The sequence below is a fragment of the Cornus florida genome, unplaced genomic scaffold (assembly GCF_030987335.1).
Source record: "Cornus florida cultivar Cherokee Brave unplaced genomic scaffold, ASM3098733v1 CherokeeBrave_3.0.0_Hap2_Chr05, whole genome shotgun sequence".
Lineage (NCBI taxonomy): Eukaryota > Viridiplantae > Streptophyta > Magnoliopsida > Cornales > Cornaceae > Cornus > Cornus florida.
The window spans coordinates 24,281,584-24,292,587 of record NW_026775575.1 but is presented as its reverse complement, the minus strand read 5'-3'; the positions used below and the strand labels follow the sequence as shown (position 1 = coordinate 24,292,587).

The window sequence follows — 11,004 nt, the reverse complement described above, 5'->3', positions numbered from 1 at the left end:
TGAAGAGGAACTGGTTGTGAAGAAAACCAAGTCTAATTGAGAACAAGAATTTTCATTTCTTTCAATTTCAATTCCTTAATAGCTTTTCAAGAATCGACCATTTTCTTTTAGCTTTTAATAATTTTGTTTAGATTGATACTTTTATACTAGTTTTGATGGAAACCCAATCTGGGAGCTGATTGTTCTTGGTTTTGATAGGTTGTGTCCCAATTTTGGTGCTAATTGGTCTTAGTTTTAATATACACTATACTGGTAATTGCTAGTTGATTGTGCTCTGTTGGTTGATTTAATTTAAGATAATGAGACGGGTGTTTTTTGGGTTTAGGTTAGGGTTTTAAGTGTAATTAGGAGGAGAACACACAATTCATTTAGATACTGTTATAGGCTCAAAAGATCATCTAGATGAAATTAGGAGTTGTGATGCACAATTTAATCCAAATGATGAATGTAGGAGGGCCCCATCAATGTTAAAATGTCCCAATCTGGGTGTTGATTGGTCTTGTTGTAATGCTAGTTGATTGTGCTATGTTGGTTGATTTAGTTTTAAGATAATGAAATGGGTGTTTTCTGGGTTTAGGTTTGGATTTTGATATATAATTATAAGGAGAACACACGATTCATTTAGATACTATTGTAGGCTCAAAGATCATCTAGATGAAACTAGGAGTAGTGATACACAATTTAATCCAAAAGATGAATGTAGGAGGGTTCCATCAATGTTATAGTGTCCTAATTTGGGTGCTGATTGGTATTGGTTTTGATAGGTTGTGTCCCAATTTTGGTACTGATCGATTAGTCTTGGTTTTGATATATACTATGATGGTAATTGCTAGTTGATTATGCTCTGTTGGTTGATTTAGTTTTAAGATAATAAGGCGGGTGTTTCCTGGGTTTAGGTTTGACTTTTGATGTGTAATGAAGAGAATATACACAATCCATTTATATATTGTTGTAGGCTCAAAAGATTATCTATATAAAACTAGGAGTAATGATGCAGAATTTGATCCAAATGATGAATGTATGAGGGTCCCATCAATGTTAAAGTGTCCCAATTTGGGTGCTAATTGGTCTTGGTTTTGATAGGTTGTGTCCTAATTTAGGTGTTGATTGGTCTTGGTTTTCATATACACCATGCTGGTAATTGCTAGTTGATTGTGCTCTATTGGTTGATTTAGTTTTAAGATAATGAAGCGGGTGTTTTCCGAGTTTAGGTTTGGCTTTTGATGTGTAGTTAAGAGGAGAACACACAATTCATTTAGATACTTTTTGAGGCTCAAAAGATCATCAAGATGAAACTAGGATTAGTGATGCATGATTTGATCCAAATGATGAATCTAGGAGTGTCCCATCAATGTTAAAGTGTCTCAATTTGGGTGCTGATTGATCTTGGTTTTGACAGGTTGTGTCCCAATTTGGGTGCTGATTGGTTTTGGTTTTGATATACAGTATGTTATTAATTATTAGTTGATTGTGCTCTGTTGGTTAATTTAATTTTAAAATAACGAGGCCAGTGCTTTCCAGGTTTAAGTTTGGTTTTTGATATGTAATTAAGAGGAGAACACACAATTCATTTTGATAATATTGTAGGCTCAAATGATCATCTAGATGAAAGTAAGAGTATTGATGCATAATTTGATCCAAATGATGAATGGAGGAGAATGTTAAAGTGTCCTAATTTAGGTGTTGATTGGTGTTGGTTTTGATAGGTTATGTCCAATTTGGGTGTAGATTGGTCTTGTTTTTTATATACACTATGTTGCCCAAGTATTGACTCTAGAGGGGGGTAAATAGAGTCTATGGCAAACAATGGCCAATTTTCAATTTTAATTGTTTTGCAAATTCTATTAAGCACCTTATAACAATTATGCAATAATCAAGATATAGACATAAGCAATTGATTGCACAATAATAAAAGAGATAAGGGAAGAGAGATTGCAAACATTCACATGATAATTTTAGAGGTTCAGAAAGCCCTACTCCTCGCTCAAGACCCCTCTTGAGACTTCCTAATCCACTATGGCACCTTCTTACGGATGAAGAACAAACCTTTGTATGAAGCAACTCCTAATTTCACCTTGCTAAGAGACAACCTCTCTTAGTTTTCCTTTGGGTCACACCAACCCTTACAATTTGAAACTAGCTTGCTTCTTCTTCCTTCGCTAAGAGAACACCTTCTCTTAAGCTTTACAACATTTTTTAATATTAGAATTTCAGTACAATGATATCTCTCACAGATTTGATGTACAACTTTCAGCTCACTCTAGAGTATATATGAATAGATTGAAGCTCAATACTCTTCTAATGATACGGGATGTATGAATATAAGAACAAAAGCTCTTTGGATGCTATATGATGTTTCTCTATGGTAGCAACACTTAATCCCGAAGTCCCCAGCACTATTTATAGATTTTGATGCAGCTAATTCAAAAATATAGTTGTTGTGCATGGGGTTCGAGGCAAAATAGCCATTTGAATCAAATCTAGGCTTACATCGGTCAACCGAAATAACTTAAGGTCTGCCGAATGCCCTATTTCGGTCTATCGGTTGTGAGCGTCGACTTAGCATGGCTACTGCCCAAATTCCATGAGATACCGGTCGACCGGCATCTATTGCCTATTCATTTCGGTCTGCCGAAATGAACTGCTTTAGAAAAAACTGCTACTTCAGCATTTTGTTCTAAGTTAACAGATTACACAGTTTTTCTACAGGACATCTGCACATACCTTATTTCCATTTAACACAGTTAAGTAAATGTCTTTACAGTGTTTATATGTCCATTTACTTTAAGTTTACAATGTAAATAAGGAAGTACCCCCCATTTGGATTCAATAAAAAATATAAGAAAATGTAATGACCCGGTCATTTTCTTCCTTTTCCCTTTTTCTTCAAATTTTGCGGATAAATTTTTTTTTCATTATCTTTTCCTTTTCGGGTTCGATTTCCCACCTCTTAGTGTCGTCTCGAGTGCTCGGAAATGGTTTCCGAGACTCTTTCCTTTGGATTGACAACTTCTTTTGAGGACCGAGTCATTTCCACATTTTTTTGTTTTTTAACACTATTCATTTTTCGTCTTTTCCTTATTTCGTCCTCTTCTCGTTTTTCACTTTTACTTGCATAACCTCATTTTTTGTGCTCAGATTTGATTCTGGTTTTGCATACATTCATGATATTTAAATTCCATGACATCTACATTTTTACTTTTGTAGAAATGCATATTAAATGCTTACTTTCTTTGTAAAAGTTATGAAAACAAGACTTTTTGCAATTATCCATAACTTGAGGGATTTTTGGGTAATTAAGTAAAGTAATTATTTTTCGTCTTAGGGACCATTTTGTAATTAAGTTTGGAAGATATTTTCAAAAAGGACCTTTTTTGCAATTTTTAAAAAGTGTGACAAGTGTCACACTCTCATTGGTCCACTTGTTGACATTTGTGTGGAAACACTTTGATGAATTGGATGATGACATTTGGAGGGTGAGGATTCACCCACTTGTTGTCCTAGGATTGGTGCACTTGTTGGCATAGATGGTTGACAAGTGTAGGGTTAATATTTAATCTTGGAAGCTTACTTGGATTCATGACAAGTGTAGGACTCACCTTTAGTCTTGCATTAGTGTGTGTGTGAGAGTTAGTGCACGAGCACCTAGTGAGTGGAGAAGCCCACCAATTTAGCTTAGGGTTTACACATTTGAATTCATTCATCACTTTCCTCTCAAGAACCTTAAGGAAGCCACCATTGGAGAAAAACTTGACTAGTAGCTTTGACTTCATTTTTGGTGCCCTTTTACTCACCTTAGAACTTTGAACTTGGAATACTTTTTGTTCCCCTCATCCTCCTCTTCAAAACCCTTGAAGGATCTAGCCTAACTCCTAGTTTTGCTTTGGTATCTAGAGATTCAATTCTTTAGTGAGGTATTGATCTATTATTTTGAAGTATTTTTATGTCATTATTGAATGTTTAACATGCATGGAAGAGAAGGACTTGTATTTTGCCCTTAAACTGTTTTAACTTGAAATTAATCTTGTCAAATTAAATATATAATATGAAAATATACTCAATTAGCTTTCATTTAGTTTTGGTTTCATGTAATTTGGATTTAAAATGAATTAGTTATGAATTTTTGAAGTTGCAAGCTAGTTGTTGGAAATTTGAAGCTTTTCCTTTTCAGTCCGGAAATGAATTTTTTATATCGAATTTTGGTACTTCAATTACCTTGAAATTTTTATTGAAACTTTCCCCATGGGTTTTACACTACTCAGAATTTTTTCACGATTTTAGAGCATTTCTAAATTTTTTTAAAAATCCAAAACTATCTGTTGTCCATGTTTTTATTGCAGCTCGAAAACATATTTTTAGATGATTTATTTCACTAACCTTTTGACATTGGATCATGGCTTAAATTTTTAGTTTTATACTCTCATATGTTTACTTCCAAAATAAATTAGGTTTGCCCAATTTGGATGTCAAATGAATTTTTCATGAATTTTCAAAGTTGGAAGCTACCGGCTGAAAATGTGTTTCCTAGGCAGAATTTGTTTCAAATTTGTGGGTCAAAACTGTTTCAATTGGGAAACTATTTTGTTAAACTAAATTTATATTATCAAATTACAGTGTTTAAGCTTTCATTGGGCTTTGGATTCATTCAATTTGGGTTAGAATTGAATTTTTTATGAATTTTACAAGTTGAAGGTAGCAAGCTGAAAAATCTATTTTGCAGACCGAAAATTTGGGGCAATTTCATTTTGGTGGTAATTGGGATTTTCATTCCAATTGAGGTAGGGAATGTTTTAGGATTATTTGTGTATTGTATTGTACGTTTGCCATGATTATACAACATATATGTATGCCTTGTATCAAATCTAGAAAATTAGTAATTTTTATTTCTTTGTATAAGATTTAAAATTTATGATGATGTATAACTTTGATTTGAATTGTAACATGCTAGGAAATTATGCTTAGATATATTGGTTAACATATATTAAATTTGGATCATTTGATTAAGAATTACAATTTTTATTTAATATTTATCTTTAGTGAAAGTTTAATTCACATGGTCGTATCAAACATTAAATCAAGTTGTAATGTGGTATTTAAATAAGCCTTGGCATGTTCTCTAACATAGATTAAATTGAGGGCATTTGGAATTGTTTAAAAATGTAGAGGAAATTAATTAATTAGCTTGATTAATTTTGTTTTAAGTGTTTTAATCACTTAACTTGTCATTTGATGTTATATATATGATGACCATGACATATCTTTCAGTATATATTAAATTGAGGTTATTTGGATTAACTTGGAATTTAGAGAATTTAACTATTTATGTTTAATTAAATTCTACTTTATTACTCCATGGATTTAATTGCATTTTGGAAGTTGTTTCTTTATTTAAATCATGGATTTGGATTTGATGTATGTTCACTTGATTACTTTTGAGCATTGGATAACATAGTTGTTACTTTTATATTCATAAGAATATGCTTTTCCTTATTGAATATATTGTTGCTGTGTGTAAGGAATTGCACACTTTGTATTTGACATCTTACATGCCATAGTAGTTGTGAATTTTGAGCATATATTGTATAAGTTTCTAAAATTTGGATTGTGCTTGGTAAATAGTTGATATCTTGTATATACATGTTGATATATATACGTTGTTGCACAATTTGTTGATTTTGGAAACTTGGGGATGTCGTTGTTTTGCTACGGCTAGGACTTGGTTCTAGTACGGGGGATTGTTCCTCTATATAGTCTAGTGCGCACATAGGGAGGTTACCCATGGGCTAGTAACCCTAAAGTAACTATGTTGTCGGTCTAATCCGGCGTGAGGTCCGAGTATCCACTTTATTTGATTTCGTATTTCATTTCAAGTTGATAAATAGATGATATCGTAACTTGTTGTTCCTTATTTGATTTCCTATTTTGAGCTTAAGATGTAGCTTTGTGAAAGCATGCTTCATGCGTTGTATTAGAAGTTCCATTGTTGGTTAAATTGCATCGATATCATAATTTGTGTTTTGATGTTCAAATGTAGTTTAGAAATGACCTTATAGATTCATTTTGAACATAGACATTAGGTGGCATGACCCACACTTGTTGTTTCGTATTTTGGATTTCAAGTTGAAGACTTTGAGAATCTATATCTTGTTGCCTTGTATAACATGTTTCCATGTTGTTTGAATTGCATGAACAATGTGATTATGATATAAATGATCTAGGTAGCTTAGGATGCTCCCTGGGTCTCATCTTGACATAGACGTTAGGTGGCATGAGCCCCTTTAACATGTTTCACTATAAGGTGATAAAATTGTAAAATGCTAGGTCGATGCATGCTCATCTCCTACGAGTAGCTTTATGTTACTCACTCCTACGATACTGGGGCATATTTCAGGTACAAGACTCAAGATTTGAAGATTCCATTGCTCCTTGGATGGCTTACAGTTTCTATGTTTTTATTTTATGCAAGTGTTAGCATAAGATGCCTCTTTGTAGCCCTATTTGTTTAAACTTGTATTCGTTGATTCGTATATGTAAAGTGTACATAAGTGCACTCTTTTCAATGTATTTAACATGTATGAGATGAGGCCGGAGGCCAATGACATGTATCTCGTTTTCTATGCACTTTTGTTTTCAAAGTTTATTATGAAAATATTGGAAAATGTTAAGTCATTACTTCATAACTTTCGCATCGGGTGTTGGAATTTCATATCTTTTCTGCCCGGACTCAGAATCAGATGATTCTTGAGTCTAATTTTGTTCATTTTTCGTTGTCCTTCCAATGGTGTGCACGGTGGCACCCTTTTCAGTAAGAAATGACCATTTTGCCCTTAGTTTATCTCTTTTCGGGTTAAGCATTCTTGCTTCATTTGCTTGGCTCATTTGAGTTCCGTGGTTTCATGGAGAGTTATTTTGGGGCCTTAGGGATGACGTACATCTCTTGAGGTCATTTGGCTTCTTTTGCTTTCGCATTTCGGGTCTGTTATCAGGTCAACTTCCGGTTCATCACTAACGCACCGGGTTGAGAAATCCGGGTCGTTACAGAAAATTAAAATCCAACTAAATCAAAAAGTCGAAATTCAGTTTTAGTATAAATTTGGATTTTTGACAGTTTTGGTAAAAATGAATCCTTATGCAGACTAATATAAACTTGATCATAAATCCTGATAAAATCAGTTTAGGCTATTTGAAGTATAAGGAGTTATTAGAAGTAAAAATTATTTTGAAATAATCATTATTTCAAAAATCCATTTTTCACACTTAGCCAAAAATACAGTTTTTCATGACGTGCATTCTGGGGTCCTAATGTTTGTTACTAACTCATGGTAATGAATGCTTCATATGCCTTAATTGTTGACCAATATGAATAATGTGATTGATATGCATGGTCTTAGCATTTCTAGCACAAGTGATGAGTTCTTTCAAAGCTTAAGCAAGCTTGAACTAACTCATTCTTTAGCAACGACTTCATGTGCAAGTATATATGTGATGAAATGCATAGTCTATTACTAATAGATTTAGGAACATATGAATGATGATATGATATGCATGGTCCTATAGAGATGAGCTTCAAATGGATTCATAAATACTTTGACATTTAATCCTAAACACTCACCATCTTATCTACCCCTTTATTCAAGCTTTGTCCATGATCTTTAGGCTTTGAGGTAGTCTTGTTTTCTTCCTTCCTTCAAGTTACTTTCTTGCTCATTGTAGTCTAAGCTATCTTTGGATGGACTTTACATCTTGTTCTTTGTAACTTCATGTCTTCTTTGTATCCATTGCTTTCATTAATGTGATTTTGAATAATGGAATACTTGGAATGATCTTTATAGCTTCATTGAGGTCATTCTTTGAATGTGAATAATCTATATAACACTCAATATAAACATTAGTTCTTACACACCATTAATGGTATGTTATCATCCAAAACCTCTAAATTGTCCTTGGATGGAGTCCTTAAGGTCAACACACTATACTGGTAATTGCTAGTTGATTGTGCTCTGTTGGTTGATTTAGTTTTAAGATAATGAGGCAAATGTTTTTTGGGTTTAGGTTTTGCTTTTGATGTGTAATTAAGAGGTGAACACACAATTTATTTAGATATTGTTGTAGGCTCAAAAGATCATTTAGATGAAACGAGGAGTAGTAATGCACAATTTGATCCAAAGGATAAATGTAGGAATGTCCCATCAATGTTAAAGTATCCCAATTTGGGTGCTGATTTGTCTTGGTTTGATATACACTATTCTGGTATTTGCTAGTTTATTGTGCTCTGTTGGTTGATTTAGTTTTAAATAATGAGGTGGGTGTTTTCCGAGTTTAGGTTTGTCTTTTGACGTGTAATATTTAAGATGAGAACACACAATTCATTTAGATACTATTGTAGGCTCAAACGATCATCTAGATGAAATTAGGAGTAGTGATGCACAATTTGATCCAAATGATGAATGTATAAGGGTCCCATCAATGTTAAAGTTTCCCAATTTAGGTGCTAATTGGTGTTGGTTTGATATATACTATTCTGGTATTTGTTAGTTTATTATGCTATGATTGTTGATTTAGTTTTAAGATAATGAGGCAGATGTTTTCTAGGTTTAGGTATGTCTTTTCATGTGTAATATTTAAGATAAGAACACACAATTCATTTAGATACAATTATAGGCTCAAACGATCATCTAGATGAAATTAGGAGTAGTGATGCACAATTTGATCCAATAGATGAATGTATGAGGGTCCCATCAATGTTAAAGTATCCCAATTTGGGTGCTGATTGGTCTTGATTTGATATATACTATTATGGTATTTGTTAGTTTATTGTGCTCTGTTGGTTGATTTAGTTTTAAGATAATGAGGTGGGTGTTTTCCGGGTTTAGGTTTGTCTTTTGAAGTGTAATATTTAAGATGAGAACACATCATTCATTTAGATACTATTGTAGGCTTAAATGATCATCTAGACGAAATTAGGAGTAGTGATGCACAATTAGATCCAAATAATAAATGTATGAGGGTCCCATCAATGTTAAAGTATCCCAATTTGGGTGCTGATTGGTCATGGTTTGATATATATTATTCTGGTATTTGCTAGTTTATTGTGCTTTGTTGTTTGATTTAGTTTTAAGATAATGAGGCAAGTGTTTTTCGGGTTTAGGTTTATCCTTTGATGTGTAATATTAAGATGAGAACACACAATTCATTTAAATACTACTGTAGGCTCAAATGATCATCTACATGAAATTATAAGTAGTGATACACAATTTGATCTAAAGGATGAATGTGTTAAAGTATCCCAATTTGGATGCTAATTGGTCTTGGTTTGATATATACGATTCTGGTATTTGCTAGTTTATTATGCTCTATTGGTTGATTTAGTTTTAAGATAATGAGGCGGGTGTTTTCCGGGTTTTGGTTTGGCTTTTGATATGTAACTAAGAGGAGAACACACAATTTATTTAGATACTGTTATAGGCTCAAAAGATCATCTGGATGAAAGTAGGAGTGGTGATGCACAATTTGATCCAAATGATGAATGTAGGAGGGTCCTATACATGTTAAAGTGTCCCTATTTAAGTGTTAATTAGTCTTGGTTTTGATAGGACATGTCCCAATTTCAGTGATGATTAGTCTTGGTTGTGATATACTCTATGCTGGTAATTGTTAGTTGATTGTGCCCTGTTGGTTTATTTAGTTTTAAGATTATGAGGCCAGTGTTTTTCGGGTTTAGGTTTGGCTTTTAATGTGTAATTAACAGGAGAACACAATTCATTTAGATAATGTTGTATGCTTAATAGTTCATTTAGATGAAACTTGGAGTAGTGATGCACAATTTGATCCAAATGATGAATTTAGGAGGTCCCATCAATGTTAAAGTGTCCCAATTTGGGTGCTGATTAGTCTTGATTTTATATACACTATGCTGGTAATTGCTAGTTGATTGTGCTCTGTTGGTTGATTTAGTTTTAAGACAATGAGGCAGGTTTTTTAAGGGTTTAGGTTTGGCTGTTTATGTGTAATTAAGAGCAGAACACACAATTCATTTAGATATTGTTGTAGGCTCAAAAGATCATCTAGATGAGACTAGGATTAGTGATGCACAATTTGATCCAAAGGATGAATGTAGGAGAGTCCCATCATTGTTAATGTGTCCCAATTTGGGTGCTGATTAGTCTTGGTTTTGATAGGTTGTGTCCCAATTTGGGTGCTGATTGGTCTTTGTTTAGATATACACTATGCTGTTAATTGTGCTATATTGGTTGATTTAGTTTTAAGATAATGAGGCAGGTGTTTTCCAGGTTTAGGTTTGGCTTTTAATATGTAGTTCAGAGGAGAACACACAATTCATTTTGATGTTGTTGTACGCTCAAAAGATCATATAGATGAAACTAGGAGTAGTGATACACAATTTGATCCAAAGGATGAATGTATGAGGGTCCCATTAATGTTAAAGTGTCCCAATTTGGGTGCTAATTGATCTTGGTTTTGATAGGTTGTGTCCCAATTTGGGTGCTAATTGGTCTTGGTTTTGATATGCACTATACTGGTAATTGGTAGTTGATTGTGCTATGTTGGTTAATTTAATTTTAAGATAATGAGGGGGGTGTTTTCCGGGTTTAGGTTTTGCTTTTGATGTGTAATTAAGAGCAGAACACACAATTCATTTAGATACTGTTGTACGCCTAAAAGATCATTTAGATGAAATTAGGAGTAGTGATGCACAATTTGATCCAAAGTATGGATGTAGGATGTTCCAATCAATGTTAAAGTGTCCTAATTTGGGTGTTGATTGGTCTTGGGCTTGATAGGTTATGTCCCAATTTGGGTGTTGATTGGTCTTGATTTTAATATGTACTATGCTGGTAATTGCTAGTTGATTATGCTCCATTGGTTGATTTAGTTTTAGGATAATGAGGCGAGTATTTTTCGGGTTTAGGTTTGGTTTGGTTTTTGATGTGTAATTAAGCGAAAACATACAATTCATTTAGGTACTATTGCAGGCTTAAAAAATCA

General features: G+C 33.4%; 1 long non-coding RNA gene across 1 annotated transcript; it reads left to right on the top strand.

Annotated features, from left to right (window-relative positions):
* The first annotated feature begins 3,487 nt into the window (after positions 1 to 3,487).
* LOC132310086 (uncharacterized) lies at positions 3,488 to 6,667 on the top strand. The gene is made up of 3 exons (XR_009482556.1): positions 3,488 to 3,914; positions 4,721 to 4,778; positions 6,392 to 6,667. It is a non-coding gene; the product is annotated as an uncharacterized LOC132310086 (long non-coding RNA).
* Positions 6,668 to 11,004: the final 4,337 nt, after the last annotated feature.